The sequence below is a fragment of the Atta colombica genome, unplaced genomic scaffold, assembly GCF_001594045.1.
Source record: "Atta colombica isolate Treedump-2 unplaced genomic scaffold, Acol1.0 scaffold198, whole genome shotgun sequence".
Classification (NCBI taxonomy): Eukaryota; Metazoa; Arthropoda; class Insecta; order Hymenoptera; family Formicidae; genus Atta; species Atta colombica.
Window position 1 is genome coordinate 5,442,927 of NW_017259291.1, and position 24,424 is coordinate 5,467,350.

General features: G+C 37.8%; 1 protein-coding gene across 1 annotated transcript in view; it reads right to left on the reverse strand.

Moving 5' to 3' along the window:
* The window catches only part of LOC108686998 (dystroglycan), a 66,050-nt gene that overhangs the window by 38,725 nt on the left and 2,901 nt on the right, over positions 1-24,424 (reverse strand). The window lies entirely within an intron of this gene.

Below are 24,424 nucleotides of genomic sequence, written 5' to 3' on the forward strand. Positions count from 1 at the left end.
GCGAAAATGCTGCACCGACGAAACGAACGGGAAATGACATTAACGTTAAATTAACTACCGTGAACTTCTGCGCATTTTATATTTTCCGATATGTCACCGGTGCGGTGATACAGTCGCAGATGCTATAAACAATGATAATTTTGATTAATATTTAGTCAGTGAAACGCAGATGCGATGTACAATGTACATTTTTGACAAAAAAAATTCTGGCAAAATTATTTAATCTTTAATATATACACAGTGGATCATTCGTAATTCTTTTCTTTGAAATACTAGGAGTATTTCTTGGCTTGGCTAAATATTAATTTCCTTCCATTCCTTTTTTTTTAAACACAGCCTTACAAATACTTTCTAAATATATCAAGGTATAACATATAAAAATCACTTAATTTCTGTACACGGTAAAAAATATTTTGCATTTATATTAAAAATGATCCATTCTATGTTTGTTAAAATTTTGTGCTGAATTTTCAATATATTTGAATGTTAATTTAATATAATGTGATTATATCATTTGCATATTTTATGTAAATTGATATTCAATATTTCTTAGTGTTAAAATAACATAATTTACGAATAAATGAATAAATAATATAAAATGTATTTTAAAATATAAATTTTAAGATAAACAAGTAAAATGTCTGTTAACATTATAAATGTAATTTTACTGAAAAAATATATTTCCACAGTTTGTTTACAGTTACATTTTTATTTTTATTTTTTATATAATATTTTATTTACTTTCTATTTATCTTTTGTTAACTTAACACAAAAATTTGAGTGGAAGACGTGTATTAAATTTAATATAATAAATTGTCCAATTGTGTATTCTTGTAGAAATGAATAAAAATTAACCTAGATATGATGACGTATCGTGTGTAATAAAAAAAAAACAGGATAATCGTATGTTCTTTTATAAAAGATCAATCGAAAATAAATTAATAAATTATCGAGATTGTTTCTCCGAGATTAATTGCTCAGCTTTCAATGTTCAACATTATGCAACGCAGACGCACGTTCTAAATATAAATTTGCCGCTTCTGGCCCGAAGCGATTCCGCGTGAGCGTGTGGGCGATAAACGAGTTTCGATAGATGCCAGTCGCGAGAGGTGAGCGACGATAACGCGGCGCGAGAGCAATTAGTTTAAACGGCAAACGTATTTTAAACGGCAAGCGACATTAACACGGAAATATCGTCGTTCGTCATTACGAGAAGCGCATAAATATAGCTGGGGACGTGTATGATGTGCGTTCATAGGCACGCGAATAAAGGGAACAAAATCTTGAAAAAACATCACTAGCCCCTTCGGCGCTTCTTGCAACTTTGCGGAGATAAGTTTTTCACGACGTTTAATGCTCTCGTGGGTCATAAAATTCATATCGCGTGCCGGGAATACCAACGACTTGACCGTTGACGACCGAACATCAGGATCGTTCTTTTTTTTCTCTCTCGCTTCCTGCGACTCTAAGAATTTCAAGAACGAGGTCGATTGTCTGTATCAGTTGAGATGAAGAAACACGTTGCTTTTAATAGATAGAATTAAACGCGCAAAGAGCGATCTTCCCTTTAATTGTGTATATTGCGCACTACTCGATTTAACGAATAACTTGATAGATAGATTCTAGATAGATTAAATATCGAACTTAGGATGATCCTCAGCTACTCGCGAGATGATTAACTTATCGATTTTCCACAAAGGAGATGATGTATTCTTAATAAAGTGGTACATAAAGTTACGTGTGTAATCTCACGCTCGATTTTCCTTACTTGATATTTTTCTCGTGGTGGTGCATTTTACGGAAGTTATGTGTCGGGAGATATTGATTCTGGCGAAGGAATAGTATATCCTGCCGAATATTCTGTCGGATGTTACGTTTAATCTTTTAAAATTGACGGTGGATATTGGACTCATTCATATATTCATGTCGCATCTACTACATATGAATTATTGTCATTAAAATAAATTTAGTATTTATTCTTTTCATACGAGAAATTAGATATGTTATTTTCCTGATTACTTAAAATTGATTAATGCTTTTTAACTTTTCAAGGGCGAGTGTTACATATTTACAATATTATATGTATATTTTCATTTTTTAATTAAATTCAAGGGAAATTCGGAATTTGTATAAATTTGTATAAATTAATTATATTTAGGAAATAAAGATAAAAATAAAGATAAAAATATATGTAGCGTTAAACATTGAAATATAATGCTTCTAGAAAGACTATATATAAATAATGCAAATATCGATACATTCTTAATTTACAAGTCACTTTTTTAACAAAAGCAGTAAAAAAATATTTTTTTTGTTTCTAGAGAGTCAAAATAAAAATAGTTTCAAGAAGTTTTATAATTCAAGAATAAAATCAAACATAAATAAATTATTTATATTGTATTTATATTGTATTTGACTTTCGCATTAAAGAGAATTCAACTCTAGAGTCGAAATCTAGAGTCGTTTGCAGTTAACTTCGTATATATTCTAATAATATAATGAATTATATCTATATTTTTTGCCTTGTAAATATATTATTTACATATTAATTGTGGGAATTGCCTTATACAGGCAATTTATTTATACAGGCAATATATTTAATGCTTTTTAATTAACATAAATTAAATGAATCTCAAACTTCGTCGATGTAAAACTATGTAAAACAAATTTTGACGGCTTCAAAGGATTAACATTGCGATTCTTAGAGGAAGATCTTTAATATTTATCTAAAAATGTATATCATCATTTCTGAAAACAGATAATTAACAGTCGCTATTCCTTCTTTCTTTTAATTTGCGCAATAAGATGAAACGTAATATCGAGAAAGGTAAAATCGCAGCTGCAAAGGAAACGATGGACGAGCGAAACAAGAGGCGCTCCAGGAGATTCTTTGACTCGCCATGACCAGCCCCTTTCATCTCTATGGATGCAGACTTGCAGTGATCCTCAACCTTGACAGGTCTGCCCTACTAATTACATGGAATCCGCTCCGCACCAATCTGCTTCCCGTCCTTTGCTAAATGTGCTCTTATTAGCCTTCAGACCACGACGTGTTGCTCTTATTTTAATATGAATAGCAGCACGAATGCACAGCACATGTTAGGAACGATCCTATACCGCAACTGCAGTATCCGATGAAGTTGATAATTCGAATACAAAGATTTCTCGGATTGAACGAAAAGCGAAATAAATCCTTTGAGAACTAGGAGAATTGAAAATCTGTGCACTCGTTCCAATTGTATTACCGCATTTCGGACGAAGAAATGAACATTTTTTTGGTTTTTCCACGTAACGCAGCCGTAAGCGCGCTTATCTGATATAACGTGTATCCCGAAGGTATCCACCCCTTTACGGGGGTAATCGTGCTCCGCCATCCGCGAAAATTACTTGCGGTTAGTAATATCCCTGCATACACGCCGTAATAGGGATGCGCATTCGGATTTCGGCATCGTAAACGATGATCACTCACGGAAAGCGTTAGCTCAGCCGTTTATTACGGACTTTATATAACACACATCTTTCATTCCATTCATGCAGCTCGATTGGAGATCCTGTCCTCTCACCATATATCATCTTTCCATCTTTATATAGTTTATTTTATTTATATCAATTTAATTTATTTTTGTTGTGTTATCTTCGTTAATTGCATATTTCATATATTTTACTCTTATTTTTGTGTTCTTAAAGGATTTACAACAATAAATGCTTTTATCTCTCTGAAAAGTACGGTACGCTTGACGCAAAAGGCTCAGAGAGAAAAAAAAGAAAAAAAACGGAATTTCAATCAATCGCCCGAATACTGTGTGTTTGTTCGAACTTTAGTCCATCGCCCGGATCAGCTCTATCGGTCCACCATTCCGACCTGATGCATATGTACATAATGTACGTGCGCGTGCAGCACCGCGTCGGAAGTATCGACGAGTCTGTAAATTTCCATCGAACCTATCCGCGACGTTCCGGCGATATGAGATTTTGCATTTTTCCGCATTCGCAATTCGATCCCTTCCGGATGTTTCCCCGCCGTGGGTCTCGATTAATTCCTTTCGTATATCACGAGCCATGACGCTTTCGCGCTCCCGAGTCTCAACGGCGATAATAAAGGGACCGTCACGTTAACTAGTCAATTAATTACCGCGTCACGTGCGAATTGGCGAGTGTCGCGGATGAACGCGATCGTAGTATCGGATTTGTTCCGCGGATTGCAAACGAGGCTCGCGGGCGCTAGATCGCGTGTGTCAATATTCAGATGAGTATGCAAACATCCCGAGAGCAGATAACGAAGCTATATGCGAACACGGATAAATTCCGGCCTCGCGAGTTGATGTATAACGTATTGCTACGTTAGATCATGACGGATACGCAATGTCAATGAATGCACGGCACGTTTTTCATTTGCATTAGCAATCGCTCGAACAATAAGTGAGAGTCGGAATTGTGAAGCTGTTCATCTAAGCTGTTTAATTTATAGAATGTAGAGTTATTGGTGTGTTTTCGTTATTACCATCGTCATGTACGGCCGTTTGTCGTCGAAACGATATTTACGTACAGATTCATCTGTTTCGTTAACACACTAGAGACGTGAGACCGTCCAATTTTGTCTGGTTTCCTGATCCAGTCCTTGATCGAATCCCGCCCACAGTAAACGACATTTCGTTCTCGTTCACACAGAGGAAACGTCGTTGTGGAAACCGAGGCGAAAACGAGGGGCAAAGGAAAACGCGTTGGTGAGATGGGAATGATAATGAAAAGTGGACACGGTCCGGTAATTCAAACGATTTTTCGATCTTATGAAGAAATATTTTACTCATAAATAAAAGGAATGTACAGCCACAACGAAAGATGTTTTAACTTATATTACATAATATTTTACTGATTACAAGGAAAAAAGTATCTAAAAATTTAGCTAAATACAAATTCTGAAAATAAATTTTGTTAATCTATTAAAATAATTATAGGACATTCAAATATTTGCTCAAATATCAAAACTTTTTGCAGCATTATCCGTGTTTGAGTTTCCTGTACATATTAATGCTTCAAAATTATTTTCAGATTTATGTCTATTTAAATTTTTAGATACTTCAATAAAATCATTTTTTCCGTGTACCTTTATGCAAAATGAAAATAACGAATAAAACAGATTTAGCTAAATTTTTCTTAATCCTTCTTTCCAAATTCCAAATATCGTGCTAATTCGCCGATTATGGGAATTCTGCCGAACCCAGTAGAGCTGCATTATTTATGCGACCAGACATGATAATAACGTTGTGACTGCTCTCGATAATCATTATTTCCGATAGTACGCGCTCAAGTCTCGGAGAGCATGGAGTGCCATGGCGGCAATTTTGATGCACCGGAGATAGGCGGGAGAGAACGAGTCGTCAATCATCAGAAAAGGATACCAACTAACGCTAGAAGGAGACACGAGATCGCCTCGTTACGTGTTGACTGTTACGGGAGAAAGAGCACTTGTCTATGTTTGAGTACTTTGTTCTCCGGATGAGAGAGAAACAGAAACGAGGGTGCTTACGTTACGAAGGACGTTATGACGAGAGGACATCAAGGATAAAACCGCCTGGCAAAAGCCATCAATACGCCAGTGGATTTTAATAAAATATTAGAACAGCGGGAAACTCTACTCGAGAAAGTATTTCTATCGTGATCCTTGACCCTCGCTCAACTATCGCATGTCTTCGCTCTTATCTGACGAATGGCGAATCGCACATTTAGATCATGTTCAGATATACACTGCCTGCAGTGTACTGAAAATCTGTACATAACATGAACTATAGATTTTCAGTGCTGACAGTGTATACCGGATCGCAGTTTTAGTATGTAAATCCTCAGTGTTACTTGGTCGACACGAAAGGAGTTTTGCGGTAATACTCTTGAGTCCTCAACATCTCTCGAGAATCTTTACACAGAAAGAACGATTTTGCTGAAGCATTTAAAAATTTAGCTAGATACAGACCTGCAAATTTTGTTGGATTATCAAAAATTATTATGCGGGACTCAAACGTAACGAGTAACGCTGCAAAAAGTTTTGGAAATTTTGGCAATCAATTTAGACGTTTTATATAATTCATTTTAATCATTTCATTCAAATAAAATTATTTTCAAATCTGTAGTCTAGCTAAATTCGTAAATACTTCAGCAAAATTGTTCTTTCCGTGTAAAATGGATAACTCATTAAAATAGATTTTTGTAAAATAATGTATTTTCTATTTTCCTAAGTTAAATAGTGAGATAAAGAATAAAAATCTATAAGGTTCTCTGACAAATTTTCTTCCTGTATTAAAAAAAAAATTATATTATATTATCGATTCGAATTATCCATGCCATTGTTTGAAAATGCAGACGTCTACTATCGCAAGCATTAACGTCAAAGTTATCCTAATGGATTCTCGAGAAGGACCAGAGTCCTATCGCTGTCCGAAATTCGGAAACCAAACAACGGGCTGATTCCTCGGCGAGTAGCACGCACACGTAGAATGGGACGTGCGAGATCCACGTCTCGAGTGACTAATCCTGGCTCGAAGCCAGTAAGTACGCGTAAGTCAACCTATACGTACACAGACACGTCGTTTCGCGTGCGTGCGTGTGCATGCGAATGTATTCAGCAAGCCAGTGCGGTAAAGTTTCGAGCTCCGCTTCGCTCAGGCTTACGCGGTTCTCTTGGAGTTATTTATACCGAAATATGGTCGGGAACATACTCGTGAAGAGGAAGCGAGGAACACGATTCCAGCCGCGAACAACGATTTAATTGCGTTCGAATTCGATCCGACACATTGTCCGAGCGGTATAAACGAGCGAAATAATGAAGGGATAGAAATGATTGAACAATACATTTTCCTGCCTATCAATACATCGAAAGGTTTCCTGACAATCAATTTGAGGATATCTATACCTGAAAATATAAATACCAGATGAATCAAGTTCTTCAATATTTTTAGTAAAATATATACCGTTTAGAAGTCTTCACATGCGTTAACTTCGAAATAAACAAGTCATATCCGAGAGCATTCTATCATGTTGGCGTGCACTAAATTCATAAATAGCAGTCTCGCCGACACGATCGCGTTCGCATACAGTTTACACATTCAAATACCGCCTGGCGATAACATAACACAACCGCCGAAATATTTCTGTCTTATACCTTGGCATACTTTACACTCGTAACAACAGTAACAACAGTTGAATCAAATAATTATGTACCTACAGTCTCCGTAAAAAATCTCATCCCACCTCTCTCTTCTCTCGTGAAGTAGATCTCCGATAAAATAATTTGAATTCTCGTACAATTTGTAGTTTAATGTCAGATTACTTCGATCAGGACGGGTTAATATAATTTCCGACGAAATTCCGCGTGATCAATGACGACGCTCTCGCGAATATAGCTCGTATGATTTTATCGCGCGGCGCAGTCTCCGTCATGGAACGAACAACTTCGCGAAAGGGACAATGGCAAAATGCGGACGACTTTGAGAATGGATCAGACGTGCCGCGCGAAATGGGAATTAACGAGCGTGCGATTAACCGGGTTAATGGACGTAGGCACGCGATACTTCCACGACGACGCTTCCAAGGAGACGGGTTGTTGACCGGGGCTGACTGACACCCGACTCCTCTCATCTGGGGCACCCACGATCCCCTCCCCCCTTCCTTGCTTCCCTCATCAAAGTTGCACCATCTCTCGACGTTCGGCGCGAGCTGATCTTATACTGCGTGATGTAAGGAACGTGGAATGAATGCCGATGGCAACGAAATTCCCTCGTCGGATATCACTTCATTATTCCTAGCAAAAAAATCGGCGGAGAAAGCCGAGATTTTAGCCTTGATATGGGAATTTTTTTAGTGATCGAAATCATTGTATCTATCTCCTCGTTTATATCAGCGAGAAAATTTTATGAAATTAAATTAAATTGTACCGATAGGCTGTGAAGCGTATAAAAGTGTTAATAATCATGTCGACGGCAAGTTGGATATTATAGGCGCGTTATATGAAGAGCGCCTTTAATGGAAACTGGTGATGTCGCAACAATAAAAATTTGCACGTAAACCCGGTTACGATGAGGCTCAGCGGTTATTTCGCCAAAATTACCATCGTCACTGATATCGGCTTAACGTAGTCGGCAAAATGTAAACCTTAATTGCCCAATGTGATTGTACACGTGTGCTATTATCGCAATGTAGTAGCCATTGGATTTTATTCGCGGTTTTTAACGGGAACATGGCTAAACCATTTTCGGCGTAAAGTACCGAAACCGGCGGAAAAATCTCCCACTTTTCGAGATTTTATACGTGTCTGATACATTAAGGGATAATGTAAATCAGTCCTGTTCTTCCGGTTACGCCTTGCGTAATATTTTACGAGTCTTGCCGCGCATTAAAATAGACCATTAGACCATTGTTAGTCGGCGGCGAAAAAGTGGCGAAAACTATAAATTATAAAGGTAGGAACGTAAAAATGGGAAATAGAACGGAACGGCGATAACGAAAGCGTCATTTGCGTCGGGGTCGTAATATCGTATATTCAAAATAGATGTGCGTGCATCGTTATCGAGTGAAGCACCGTTCCTCGCACGCCGGTGAAGTTCCTTGACCGAGTTGTTCGCCGCGGAACATTTCCATTAGAGGAAAGCGGACGTGCTTTCCGCACACGCATCGGGCACTTTCCGCAGGGCGGAAAAAGGCGCGCCATATACAGGACTCGAATTCCAAATAGAGGCAAACGTATGTACCACGCGATGCTCTCGTTCCAAGTTAAATTAAAAAGCGGCGCGGCATTCCAGTCTCTCTGCCACTTGCGAGCGAAACCGTATATACGAGCGCCGGTTAACGAAGCACGAATCACTTATTAATTACGATTATTACGGCCGAAAAAGGCGCGCCTCATATAACACGTGCAATTAAGAGAGGCTGCACCTAACTCTCGATCGCACGCCGCGCACGCCGCGCGGTACCAAACATGCGCTCGGAAAAAAAGGAAGACAGAACGGCGTCAAGGAACAATGTACAGCACATACCATTGTTCTCGTAATGGCTGAGGGAACGAGAGGAGGATCGATTCAGGATGTCAACGTCATTACGGATGCACGGATCCCGACGCGCAGCATTAACCCACTTTTGTTTAATCACAAAGGCAATCTCAGCGATCGGGCCGGGTTCAACGTCTCGCTGCGCATTCGGCGCCATTGCGCGCTTAATTGCACATCGCGCTTTTATTCCGCTCGACGGCGAGTAGCTCGACTCCCTCGATCTCGTCCTGTCGAACCTCGATGATCGTTGTAAACGCACATTATCGGTTCACGCTACTATATAAAAGAAAAAAGAAAAAAAAAACAGGTGGAGAGACGCGATTAAAGAAGTGAAACTGGTAATAGCAATAGAGTATCTTTATCCTCGGGTCTCTTCCCGTTTCAAATTGTCTGTTAGAGGACGCGAACAAGAACGTATCGTAATCTCTTTGTGACACTGTATCCGCGCTCGGAACGAGAAGCACTCGACATTGCACGTGGAACGCGAGGGACGCACGTAACTTCAGGGACTGTCGAACTAACCGCGTTCCCGCCACAATTTGCATGCTAACTCGCCGGCACGGAGAGTTTGTCGCCATTTCTCTGCGCGGCAACTAGCAATTTCTATGCCAATTGTTTCCTTATACTAATCCTAGTCCGTTGGAACTCTCAATTCACCGTTCAAGCTCGCCTTCCGGTGATTCGATCGAACTTTGCGGCGCAAAGGTTCGCAACTACGACGATTTCTCTTCATACAGTCACGCGAGAATCAGCCGGATACAAAAATGTTGCCAAAATTTCTTATTGATGGTATAAAGAAAGCTTTCCTTTGAACTCGCAGCAGAATTCCTCTCTCTCTCTCTCTCTCTCTCTCTCTCTCTCTCTCTCTCTCTCTCTCTCTCTCTCTCTCTCTCTTTCTTTCTCTCTCGTGCTAGAAAATCTTTCCTCAGATCCTACCAAGGAAAATGAGATTCGTGCACGCGTAAAGAAAGTTCATATAGGATCGAGAGAGCGTGAGTCACGCAGCCCTTCTATTTTCAAGTGCGTTTACGAAATCAATTGCGTGTGTCGACACATCCGGTCTTTAACCGCAGCTCCGCGGTTAGACTTAAATACCGATGCCTCACCTCTGACTACGTGTTATCCTCCAATGACCGTCCGACGATTGCTAAATGAACACTGAGAAAAATGTCTGGTTAGATTAATTGGAATTCCAGTTAAAAATAGAATCAAAATTTTCTAGTTAATGCCCGTTTCTATTAAATTCTTCTAATGTAATTAACTTCAATCTTAGTTCACTCTTCATTTTTTAAATAATTTTTTCGAATAATTTTCTTAGAAATAGAAAAAGAAGATTTAATTGAACCGAGATTAAAATTTAACTATATGGAGATAAAAACGGGCATGAATCTCTACTAAAGAATTCTAGTTGTGATAGTCGGAATTTTGATTGATATAGAATCTCATAATTCGTTTCATTTTCAACCAGACATTTTCTCTGAATAAAAATATTTCGTTCCTTATCACAAAGGCTAATAGTGTAATTAGCTAATAGTTTAATTAAAATATTATAGGACCAGAAGTAAAATATAATGAGCAAATGATCAAATCGTATTTTTCTTCCTGCCTTGACAAGAAAATTAAAATCTCTTATATTAAAGTAGGAAATCTTTTAATTATTAATATAGAAAATTAATTGATGTCAAATTATCAAAGTTTACTGCGCTCACATTGTTACACTAGTTATGGTACAAATGTTTAGTTTCCCGCAGGGCAAGAACCGTGAAATCGTTTCCGGTCAGGTAAGATAACACCTGTGCGCTCAAACTGCAACGGGACGAATATTTGATTCCTGCATTTGCATCTGAATAGGTATCTCCGATAGTCAAGATGCTGATAGCATGACAGTAACTGTAACTATTGAAGGGTAGAAACAACTGGGTCACGCTTTTCATTTCGATTTAAGGTATTTGCACGGCCGAAAGAGACAATCGGAGACGATTGCGCGGAATTCCAGAATCGGAACGACGACACGGCGCGCTAATAGAAACAAGCCTGGGAGTCGGATGGTGTGTGCGTTATTTGTGCTCCTCAAACACACCGTTCGAGATCGTTTTCACCAATGAGAATGTTGTCCCACATAGATCTATATCGCGCAACGAACTCCATGTATTTCCATGTAAATGACGTTGACGCAATTCAAAACGTTTTGCGTAGTTTGTAAAATTTGGTAAAAAACAATTAAAGCTATAAGTTTGCGCACGAGATACTTGCATAAAAACAACCGCAGCGAAATTTTAATTACCTCAGTATACTGCTAAATTATTTCAAAGTTAAATAAAATCGCGCCGCGCGGTGGTTTTCAATAAAAACCAATTTTCACGATGCGAAAACATTTACTCGATAAAGATTAGCTCCTAAAGTTTCCGAAAGTAGAAATCGTTGGGCTGAGAAGAAGCAGGCGGGGCAATTCCGAATTGGCGAATGCGAAAGTTGCTAGAAAGGTACAGAGAGTGACTTGAGAGAGGAATGAAAAGCTGTGCCTTCCGGGCAGCGCGTCTGGAAACAACGTAAAGTGCCCGCAACTTTTCGACCTGACTGCGATTGACCGTCTCTATACGAGGCGAGACTGCTAAAAATAGTTCCGAGGCTCCGTGTACTATTCGCGAAAGCTACCAGCGGAAAAGGCCAGAGGCTAAAGCAACGAAGAGCGGTCCTCTGTAAAGTTATCACCCCTCCCCCCCATTTGTAGGATTTCGATATAATTGACAGACTTCTGATTCTTCTTCAAAGAGTTCTGAGATTCCGAGAAAAGTTCTGACACGATTATACTTAATACTCGAAGCGATGAAAGTACTACGAGAGTTTCCACGATTTTGAAGTAATCGGATTAAATTTTTCTAAATTCTTCTGATTTCTTTTTAATCTATCAATTTCCTGAGAGTTTTGGAGAACGTCTTATAAAAGTTTCATCGGCATTCAAGTCGATTGTGATATTAGAATAAAAAGCTGCAATTTTCGTGTAATGAAAACATTGTACCCAAATATTTTTACAATAAAACGTTTTACACTCAATCGTTCTTTTTGAAACTATCTGGAATTTTTGAATTCCAGAATTATTAGAGAAAAAAATCAGAATATCTATCAATTACACTGAATATTCTGAAAACGGAGCAAAACTAACTTCAGAGACACGAAGCAAAGTGATGACGATCAATGATGCATTGCATCCTCGATCCTCGTTGCTACATGAAAATGTTTTCTCGACTCTGCAGATTACACCTTAACGATTGTAAATGGGAAACGGTATTAGATAAGAATACGATGCTTTTATCGCTAATGACTAAGACTACTTTTCGAAGTAATGTATGATAAAGTTCTCGATTTTGTGAATATAATAAATACTAAGAAGCAAAGTTCACTCTCGGTGCTGTAATAGCAGTGCTGTAATTATAAGCAATAATTATAATAATTGTAACAGTTGGTAACATATACCACAATAAAGTTAATTAATTTAAAAAATCAAGTATAATTTTCTCTTGAACAAAAGCTTACTCTAAAAATTAAAAGCGTCAGAGCTATTATATGTTCGCAATAAGAAACAAATATTTTTTACAATGAAAATAGAGATCATCATTTATGCATTGCTCAACATTGGAATGCACTTAGCAATCCATGAATACTTCCGATGTGCCATTGGAAATATTCCGAATACGTGACAGCAAGAACCAATTCCCGAATATCCTACCGCCATCAGGATATCAGCGGATCTATTTGATCTTACGTGCATTTATATGTGTTAAGAAAATATTGCGAAGCGACAAATCAATACGCTTCTCCTCGTCACGCGTAACGAAAATCGTAAGAATTCCGACTAATCTCGAGATAACGAGAACGTGTTGAAAAGGCGAACAATTCCATTACTATCGACTATCATTGTTGTTTCCCCTCCGTATATTGGTTCCTTTGTATATCCGAATCAAACATTGCCATATGCCATGTGATATTGATTCATCTTCTATTTTTGAGTGCTTAGCAACATAGATCGATTATATTCATCGTATGATTGATTTTTCTTTACCATCGAAGAATTAATGCCGTCAATGAATTTATTCAATGTATGATAATGTATCATGACAATTAAGTTCCCGAAATGCAAATGAACGGTATTTAATTATATCCCAATTAATATTAAGTGGATCTTAATTTAAGGGTTTTTGCGCAAGATAATCCCGTATATATAGCTTCATTATATTATAGTACAGAATTCGCACGATTTGGGTGTGTGTCCACACTATCCAGAATAGCGCAAAGGAAATGAGATCGAGAATTTCATGCAGTTAGAAAATTATAGTGCGGCAACACGTAATTAGTAATATTTATCATTTATCTCATTTGCTCCGGTTGAGTATGCGCGTGACGTTTCATTATAAGTTTACTTTGCGTCTACTTTAAGCTCATTATAGTTTGCCTGTGCTAGAACACGGATAAACGTCACATTAATGCCCAAGATTAAATTTGCACGATGGTTATAAATAATATTAATTTTACGTAACTTAACGTAAATTTAAACCACGATAACTTAAGTCTCTGTGGAAAAAAAATATTACATTTTAATAAATATTTGTTTGAATAGTTCTAAATAAATATTTACTAAATGTAAACATATATTTATTTGATATAATTACCATTTTTTTGATGGTTTAAATATTTGTTTACTGTAAGTAAATGTTTACTTACACAAAAAAAAACGATTTATTTGAATTTGAAATTCCTATTTACATTTATTTCATTGAAACAATTTAATTTTAAATGAAAATTATTTTATTTAATCTTAAAAATTTAGTTTGAATGCAATCAATTGTATTTATTAATTTAAAGATTAGATTTGATTGGACTATTTCAATGATTACATTTATTAAACTTAATAAAACTATGTAGTACTGTGTAAAGAAATTTATGTTTACTGAGAGTTAATAAATTTTTTCAGTGTATATATCACTATAATATGTGTTATTAAAGATTGTTCTCTCTCTATCTCTCTCTTTCTCTCTTTTCTTACATTGTTATTTTGCTAGATTTGATTAATAAGCATTTTAATAGAAATTCCCTTAATTAATTATACCATTGTTCCGTTCTCGGCTCAAATATCGTTCTCCTGTCGGATCTAATCGAGTATCCGATCTCTCTTACAACGTAGTGTGTAAACGCGCCGGGCCAAAACAATCAACGCATTATTGCAACTATTAAGGTGCTCTGGTACGCGAAGCTGTCCGGCGATATTTGATTGGAGCTTTCGCGAACTCGGGGAGAGGCTGCAACGCGGCCACATGAACATTCGTGGGCATTCACCCCGGCAGAGAGTCTCAGAATAACTGCATACCTATTTGTCCCGAGTAAGCAGACAGTGGTGCACAGACGAAATTATTCGTCGAGGTAAGTTCACGAAACCGCAAGCACTAAGCACTTCGATATCGCGCCTCGTTTGAATATTCAGGAAATTACACGGAAGTCCGCCGTGTGTAGAATTCAGGGCAGAATGCAGAACTGCATTCGCAACTCCAAAAATATTGTCACCGTATCACATATGAGAATGGCTAATAACGGTAGCCTGACAATTATTGCGGTAGCGCTCCGAAATAAATCGACGCACGTCTATTCTCGGCAAATTACGACACGATGAAATTCCCGTTTTAACGCGTTGAGAGCCGCTGATAGCGAAACGGCAGTGTCGAAACCTGTCATGGACATTATTTGCAGTTTATTTCGAACGCGCGGTACAGCCCTGGTCTTCAGAAAACACCAAATTGACACTCGAGAAAGAGATGGAATATTGTTGACGGTATACCGACATCGAAATCGCATTCAACCTACAAGTGACTTCTGTAATAATAAAAGCAGCGATTTTTCGATAACAATAAGTGCGCGACCCAGAATAGTCACGATGAAGAGAGAAATATTTAAATTATTCCGATAATAATTCAACGAGTAATATAGCTTGAAATTTTAAACCTTTCGAGCGATGGGAGAGACCTCCTCCCTCCTGTATTATGTAACGGAAGCTTTCGGAGTCGGTACGAGTCGTACAGAGCCAGTGCATACAAGTTATACGATACTCTAACCAATACTTTTCTATATGACACGAGTCGTAAAGTAGAACGGCTGTTACGGTCGCATCAATCCACAGAAATGCAGGATGTAAAATGCTATGAGAATCGCATCTTTTCTACGATTGTTACAACTACACGACTCCACCTGCGCTTTTAGGATCCGTAAAGAACACATTATAAGAGAAAATGTTATGAAATCGCTATCTTTACGACACAGCGCGTGCGAAATATAAAGCGCGTTAACTTTGCCGATTTAAAATTTAGATATAGTTAAACCATCAGTCTTCCCCTTCTCTTTCTCGTTTTATTCGAAACATAGAGATCTTTATCGATATGTAGGCGACTGTCTTGCAAGAGTAGTAAATAAAGTTAAATATGTAACGACTGAAAAGATTTTACAGCACCACCTTCGCGCGAAAAAGCATGTAAAATATAGACAATGGATACCTGTTGCAACATCTATGTCTGTCTTCGATCGATTATGTAACGATACATTAAGAATCCACTGAGTTCTTTCAAAGAAAAGTGAAATGAACGTTCCTGCAAATATTATGCAAAGCACCTTCAAAGGTATTATGGGCGACATTCCAAGTGTCTGGACCGCGAGTAATTCTGTTTGTGACTGCGACCATAAAACCTGCGGAGCTGCGGATCGAGTACCGCTGAGTGTCACGTCAAAAGATATTACGCGGGACGCGATTGGATCCGTCGACGAAAGCTTCCTAGGAAGGCTAAGTTGAGAATCTCGTGGAAGAACATAGGGAGGACAGCAAGCATTGTCGAGCCGTTCGAGAGATTGGCTACTTGGATTACATTTAGATAACTTCTGATTGATCCATCGTATTTTTCAGATATTTTTCAGATCTTAAGATAGAATAAGATAGATGCGTAAAATAGAATGAGTTCATTCTACCTTATGTATATAATCTAGCTCATTCTATCTTAAGTAGTATCTTAAAAAATATGGCGGTCCAAACGTATAGTATCCAATCTCTTACTTGAGGATCTCTAGTTCAGAACCATTCGAAAAATAGGTACGGCTGTCGGGACCTATCGATACCACGCTGTCGTGAACACGCTGTCGCGCGTCGTACAAAAAAAAGCCGAAAGCTCATCAAGCTCGGGGATAGGAAGCGATGAGTCTGGTGCATTATTCGCGGCGGGTGCACGATGGGGATGTCAGAACGCATCGGTGATCCCCGATAAAACGATGAAAAATCGAAAAATCCAGACACGTGCGGTGCTGCTCGCCTACCTTCTCGTATCTTGTCGGTGTTTAACATTTCTCTCCGCGTCCTGACGTCTATCGAGGAACTGTGATATATAACGACCGTGATATATATGTATGTACCTCGTCGTCATAACGTATGAGAGCGCGCGATACGTATTTTCATAAGACACCTGCTCTCGTGAAACTACGTGAACATCGACTCGTGAGATTTCTGCAAATATACTCGTTTCTCTATCCTAGAAAGAGATTTCCTCCGCTTTGTTTAACGCGGTTGAATACACGCGAATTTCGATTCTCCAAGTGATCCGGTGAAAATTTTACATTCGATTTTACGGTGCGTAAATGCAATTTTCCCGCATAACCCGCGGATCTCACTACAAAATTTCAACCAAAAATGAACCATGTAATATCAATAAATACAATTTCTCGCGCGTTTTAATTATATATATAGAGCCATCGCTAAAATTCTAGTTAAAAATAAAATATCCATAAAAATAAATACAGTATTTCGATATTTTATTCATACAATTTTCATTATAAATAGATCGCGATTTTATCTTTTGCGAGAGATAAAGAATAAATACAGGAAAATGAGCTGCGGTCAAAGCGATATTCATGTGATATATCATCGTCTGTAATTTAATTGGCACACTCGCGTCATTCGTCGAACACTTATTGACCGCTAACGAGCCTCGATACCGAATTGTCATATCGAGACACTTGTGCGACGAGTGGAAAATATCGCCGCGCCATATTAGGTGAGTTCGAGAAGACAGATGTATGTATGTGTATGTACATGTCTCGGCCACTTTACAGTCGTACCTATAGGTAGGAAAACTCAGTAACTGCTTCGTGGAAATAGCGTCAAGTGCGTACGAATATACTTGTACGAGGAGAAACTACAATCTATTTTTCAAATCATATTCAACTGACAGAGTTTACTTTCCACCTGACTTTCTGTTTAATTTTTCTGACGTAAGAGCTTATATTCTACCACTTTGTGTCTCTCATGCATGACTTCAGAGTTATATAGAACTGTTATATTCAGTTCGGCTCTTAATTTATAATGTCATGTCCCAAGCAACTGAATCTTAACGTAGGTTTTACATCGAGATAAAGAGCGACAGTTCGGACACACCCTGCACATACCGTATCAGGAGAAATGGCTTTCAAACCACAGATCCGCAAATGACATCAGCGCTAAAGAAGATACGCCAAGTGTCAGTGTGACCGTAATTTGTTCACGATTACATCATTAACAGCGATAAGAATGGATGGTTTGGAATATAGATCACTGCATCGTGTCAGCTCGCTTGAAGCGCAGAATGTTAAATATAATTAGTACATTCGTGTTATTAAGCTATAGCACTCCATGACCTCACGCACTTGTCACGTACACAGTTTGCCGGAAGGAATCTGCGGCTGCTAACTTAAACTGTGTTCCCTATTTAATTCAACATAAAATCTATGTAACTCTATGTGTAATCGATATACTTTTTTAATTAAGAAATATAAATAAAAAAATATGTTTTAGCTTTCTCTATCTTGCTATCAAATATACATCAAATACATATATTGTACATGTTATTCTTAACCTTCCGTCTGTTGTTCATATCAAGCTTTTTATATTCCAAACTTTCAAAAGATATAGAAAAATTTAGGGTTACTTTTCAACGTCTCTATTACATTAGATTACTAAATAGGTTTTTAACAAGATATTTTAGGAAGAAGAACTAGATTCTACCCTTTTTTATTTTAGAGAAATATTCTTGAGTCAGAAAAAAATCTAGATTGTAAACGGAGGATTAAATTATTTTGCTTCCATTTTTTCTTTAAATTTATTGTTCTCACAAAAATGTGTATGTAATACGGATGAATGTCCGCAGTGAGCTCGGGTCCCTGAGTTCGCTAAGCTCAATAACTATGCGGATCGATCGCTCCTACGGGAATATTTAATTCTATATAAAAATCGAAAAAAAGCTATCAAGCATGAGAATTCTAAGCTAAGTTCGAAAATTGATTTATCATTACATAATGATGGTGACTGATACTTTATATATTGTCTTATATCTATGTAGAAAAATATTTTCAGATTTATATGTATAAGCTAAATTTTTAAATGCTTTCAGCAAACCGTTCTTTCCTTGTAATTAAAAGTTTATAGCGTATATAATAATCTATTATATATCTTGCAACTGCGCAAACACAATTTTTGTAAAGGACCACGCTGGCGCAGAAAGCTCGTTAGTTCGACAGTGGTATGAAAGTAAATGTAAATATCTCGGTGTTCGTGAGTTTGCTTGCTTCTCAGATGCGAGAAGACGAGTTGAAAGCTCGAGATACTGCGGGAAGCGAAATTGGGTCGCCATCTCCGAGTATGCCTGACTTTACTTTATCGTGACTTCTCTCGTCTAAACGACGGAACGTTTCACTGATTCGCATCTCGTGGAGAGTCCCGTCGGTTGTTTCGTGATTCGCCTCCCTTCTGCCACGCGGGATTCTTAAATGTTTGCGCGTCAGTCGCAAGTTGAATGCTAAGGATCGTCGCATCCGCCGCGTTTCTCTTTACAACTCGGCGTATTCATTTGGACCGCTTTGTGCGACGTTTATGCAGCACAGCGTTACGTTACGATGCTTTGCGTCCACCATACCTCGTAATAAAGCTGTCATTACGAGAAGCAAGCGAATAAATTCACAAATTTAATTTATTTTAATATTTTCACATACATTACATTCTCACATACGTTACATGCGTAATAATTTATTACAGATCGCAGATATTTGTCATACGTGAATTATCAAAATGCACCAAACATGGCTCGTAAAATGTAATTAAATCTTGGCATTCTCATTTACTGCGAAAATCCTTTAATTAACTTGCATATGTTTATACACCTTCTATATGATACAAGAAGCTTGTTCTTCGTTTCATGCATTTATGCGAATTCACACAACGATTTATGAGGAATGTGCACTGTGATGAATATTCTTAATTCGCCATGAGTGTTCGCAAAAAGAAATTAAAAAATAAAGCGACTCGCAGAGAAAAAAAATGATCGAAAATGAGCTCTCTGTAATTAAAATGATAAAAATGTCAACGGAACAAAAATTTATATATATTTACATGCGGTAACTGTAAGCTCATTTAACTGCCGAGAAAAATTTTGCTTTAAAAACTGTTCTTTATGTTCTTCCTTACCCTGCAAACACAAAGAGATGGTACCTCTCTTCCTCTTTTGTATCGCTTTCTTTTTTATGCGCGCTTGTCGAGTGGTAAGTGTACACTTTTGCTATCCAACGGAATGATTAAGTACCGCGATTTTATTCTGCAGGATAAATACGTCGCGACGGTTTATCTCTCGGATATTATGACCAAAGTGGCGATTTGCAGATATAAAAACGCGATTAACTCGTCTAATCGGCTTTTAACTTTCCACCGGTGACGTGGAATCTTTAAAGGTACCATCAATATTTTGATTGTGAATTCTGGTAGATAAAATTTTAAAAATTTACAAAAAATACATAAAATATAATCCGCCTTCTGTGCTGATAAAAATTCATGTTCAATCTTTGACAAGTATTAAAGCTTTGACCAAAATTTTTTCAGATTTTTATATAAACCAAAACAATAAAAAAAATTGCTTTTTCGAAAATTCCTATTGCTGACAAAAAAATGTTTATACACGAATTCAATAAATAATTTTGTCTTCACCAATTCGTCGTGAAAAATGCATCACGTTAATTACGCTTTCTATAAATACTACTTTTAATTACTAGCCAGTTCTCGTTTAAAGAAAATGATGACGTCATTGAGTGAGAATTCAACTCGAAAGACTCATTCTATCCGTCCGTTCTTCTTTGTCTCCCTCCATCTATTTCTCCGTAATTTCTATTCTTTTCTGCTCGCGCTCTTTTTATATCTTTTTTTTTAATTTCATTTTGCTGCTTATTTGTTACTCTTCTCGTTTTCACTTAATACACTAACAGTTCCTTAGTTTCTACTTCACCCTTGTTCTCCGTGCTCTGGTGAACTCACCGAGAATCTTTATGACAGATCTCTGCCAGATGTCTCGCATTGACGCATCGCTTTTTTTACGGAGATTCCCAGTTCTATCAAGGAGAAAAATATAACTCGACGTTGCGTGGAACAACCGTGATGGGAAAATCGTGACTGTAAATGCACCTTTCGTCGGTCCACCTGTCACGCGATGCCCGGTCGGAACGAGAAATTGCACCAAAAACGCGAGACACGGTATAAATTCTCTTCTAAGATCGATATTACATTCCGAAACAATACAATAGAAACGACGTTGATTATTTCAATGCTATATATGACCATACCAAGACTAATCAGTTATTTAAGGAATAACATTTAGCGTTTCATTGAAATTATAAAGCTGGAGCGACTATAGTGAGATTGCTTTCGATTCAAGCGTTTCCATCGTTTTCGATTATATAGGAATGTTCTCCTCATTAAAATTAGGAACCCATGTACACTAATTAAGTGTCGTATAACATTCGGCATACGTTTACGCTCAGCTCGCGTGTAATGCGAACAGATGACCTTACGGAGACGCCAACCGGCCGCTACATTATGTTTGGAATTTCATCCGGAGCTTGCATTCAGGTCCTGCAATAACATTCCAGCTGACCTATGTGCTAGTTCCGAACGTCGAGTAAGACGGCTCCATCGTACAGCGGATTAACGATTAAGCGAGATGACTAATTTGTGTGGCGACAGACATTAAAACAGTTTACTTTATCAATTTAGGCTTTCTATTATAGTAGCAAACTTTTCGTCTAAATAATAATAATAATAATATTGAAATAAAGTACGAATTTTAAGAGAGTACATTAGATGGATCCAATAAAAACTTTTAAATTAACAACGAATTTAAAATACATACGATGGTAAAACTGAGAGAATCGTGAGATAAGTTCGCGTTGCAATTCTACTGCATCGTCAGAGATCTTACGAAGCGTTGCAGGCGAGATAATCCCGAAGAAACGACCTCAACGAAGTTTCGCGCAATTTCTAATCGGGTGCCTAGACGAAATGCGATTTGAACAGTCTATCCCGGGCGAATATCGTCCGAGTTTCCTGGCGAACGGACTCGAGAACTCGAGGAGAAAGGTCGGAGAGTGGAAGATGCGATTGCTCGACCTAGCGGCGGAAGTAGCGCGGCGAAGCGAATAAGAAGAACGCAGAGACAGAGGGAAGATTGCGAAGGAAGTCTCGAACTGGGACTGGAAATAGAAACGAGGAGCTCGTTCCGGGGAATTTCATCGGCGTGAAGGGATGGAGAGGCGAGACGAGAGGGAAAGGTAAGAAGGGACGGCATCGAGTGCGAAAACTATTCAAACTGCGATCGCCGCAAAACGGCCGCGCCGCGCCACGATGGATTTAGAGTGACTGCACAAACACACGTATTCTTATGTACATCCGCGATGTGACTCGACTGCCAAATGACTGCGACGCCTCATATATTTCAACGAGTTGAATCGACGTTTGGCGTGTCGCAGCATTTGCGGCATGTAATGAGTAGAGACCCTCCAATAAGAGTCTGGACACGAACCGCAGTTTTGTATGTAAGATAGTAGGTATAACAATAAAAATCTATGAGATACAAGGATTAGGATATACATTTATTATTTTTTTCTCTTTCTCATTCTGTTTTATCTTTCTTTAGTTTATTTCTCTCTCTCTCTCTCTCTCTCTCTCTCTCTCTCTCTCTCTCTTTCTTTCTTTCTCAGAAATTGTTAAAACATGACGGATCAATCAAAAATGACTTTCTCGTGTTCAGTCTTATTAGAAGCTCTCTAGTAATGAGTAGACACTCAATAATAAAATTTAGCCACGAGCAATTTTGTTAAAACAAAAAGAAAGGTATCTTCTTTCTTATGCTATCTCATTCTCAACTTATACTATCTTCTCTAAATTTCTTGAAAGGAAATCTCACTCCAAGAGAGTGAAAATACAGCCATTTTTTGAGAAGAGTGAAAATATTTCACTTTTTAAAAGAGCTAATTATTCTCTTTCGAAAAATGGAGAAAAAATTTAAAGAGTTACTCATTCTAATTTACCGAAGTTGACAAAAAACGATGGATTAATCAAAAGTTTGGCCAGATTCTGTTGTAGTGTTTCTCGTAATATTCGCCCAACAATGCCAATGAAAAGAATAGGACGATAGTCGCCGTCCAATGCGGGCTCCTAAGAATTTCGAAGCTCCTCACGGTGGTTGACGTGGATTTATTCAGCTCGCGACGCGGTTTCAGATCTCGAGGTGTTCTCTCGTTCATAAGAACATTTTTTTTTGTTTCGTCGAATTAAAATTATTTCTGGTCTCGTTGCTGCAACGGAGATATTTCATTGAGTACAAATAGATTTACCGGAATATTTATGGCGACCATTTTAAACGCATGTTGTGTACAATTACAGCGTCGGCTGTTTGCTCAGCTTAGAACGGACGTAAACCACTATGATTATTCTATTCAACGGTATTCACCCCGACCGGATTCGAAGCAAGCTGCTTTTTACGAGCAGCGAGGAAGAAGGCCCGTTCTGATCGAAGGACTTGTCCGCGACTTGAATCGCAAAAGGGCTTTACGAATAGAAAAGAGTTCGAGCGAAGATAAAGGTTCTGAGAAGCGAGATAAACGTGAAATTTTTAATCTTTAAATCTCGAGAATTTAAATGCGAGATTATTCGGCTAGATATTAAGAAGGCGTACGTATTGCATAAAGAGAGGAAAAAAAGAAGCAAAAAATTATTTTCGAGAGAAAGTAATTTTTCGATGCATGCAGTCTACGTTGTATAAGCGTTATTAATTGTAACCAAGTTCAGTGTCCACTCTGTACCGTAAAGGAAGAACGGGTAGTTGCATAACCGCTTTGTGACGCTTTGCGATAAAGAACACGCCGTCGTTCTAAAGTTCTGTCTCTCTTTCATAACTGCGTCTCTATATATCACTTTTTGTTCGCGCGAATATATTGCAAGAACGGAGACTACAGTGCGTTCATTCATTTGCAGGAATTGCCGTTTCATTGCTCGTTTCTGCGACATTTCCTGTCCACTCGTGATTGAACCTATGCTGAAAGACTCAATCCGCATCGATTCTCGCGCGAATAAAGTTTTCTTCCCACCTGAATCCACTCATCGATTATCTCATTGGAATACACGTGATCTATTTTCGGCGCAGATCAAACGTTCCACGAGACGTCAGAATTAGACGCGTCGAATCTGTTGATTCTCGCGAGTTTCAAATAAATCATTTATACCGTACAATTCAACGTTAAAAGAGATTTAATAGTTTTTTCAAAGGATTTCTGCCGCTCTTTCAATTCGTAGCGATAGTACGATCTCGTCAATCCTTTTCCCTTTAAATGAATTTCCCATCTTTTTGTCTTCATCAGACATCGAGGGATTATTTACCACTTTATCGTGAGAATATTAATCTGAATTACATTACACAAAAGATCCTCTCTGAGGAAAATTTTAGTCGATACAGTAATATAGTTGCTCTCTAAAACTTTTAGAGCTAAAGTTCACTCTAAAGAATAAAATCTCACTTAAACACTGAAAATTATCTTTTTTAAGACTGCTCAATTTTCACTCTTTTGAATGAGATTCTATCTCAAAGAATTTAAAAAGGATGTGTACTACATATTTCGAATACTACAAAATTTTTCTCGAAAAGGATATTTTGGGATGTGAATAGTTAGAAGATACTTTCAAGTTTATTCGACAATGATATGTTGATTTCCAGCCCCACCCCATTCTTTTAAAAATTGACAGGATAATTTAACGATGCGTGTCCACTGAAAAACGGATGGTATCTGCATTTAACTCACGTACATCCGGCCATAACTTCCGGCTGCCAAACATCTCAAAAACCCTTCGTGCCCAGTACCTTTTACTTCAATAAATCGATACTATTTATTGTTTTCTTTAGCTCTCTTTCGCTTGCTAACTTTGCTACAAGACAAATATTTCTACTTCAAGAATTATATTATCATTTTTTCTAAACACGAAGTCACAACAATTTCTATCGCCTTTTAATATATATATA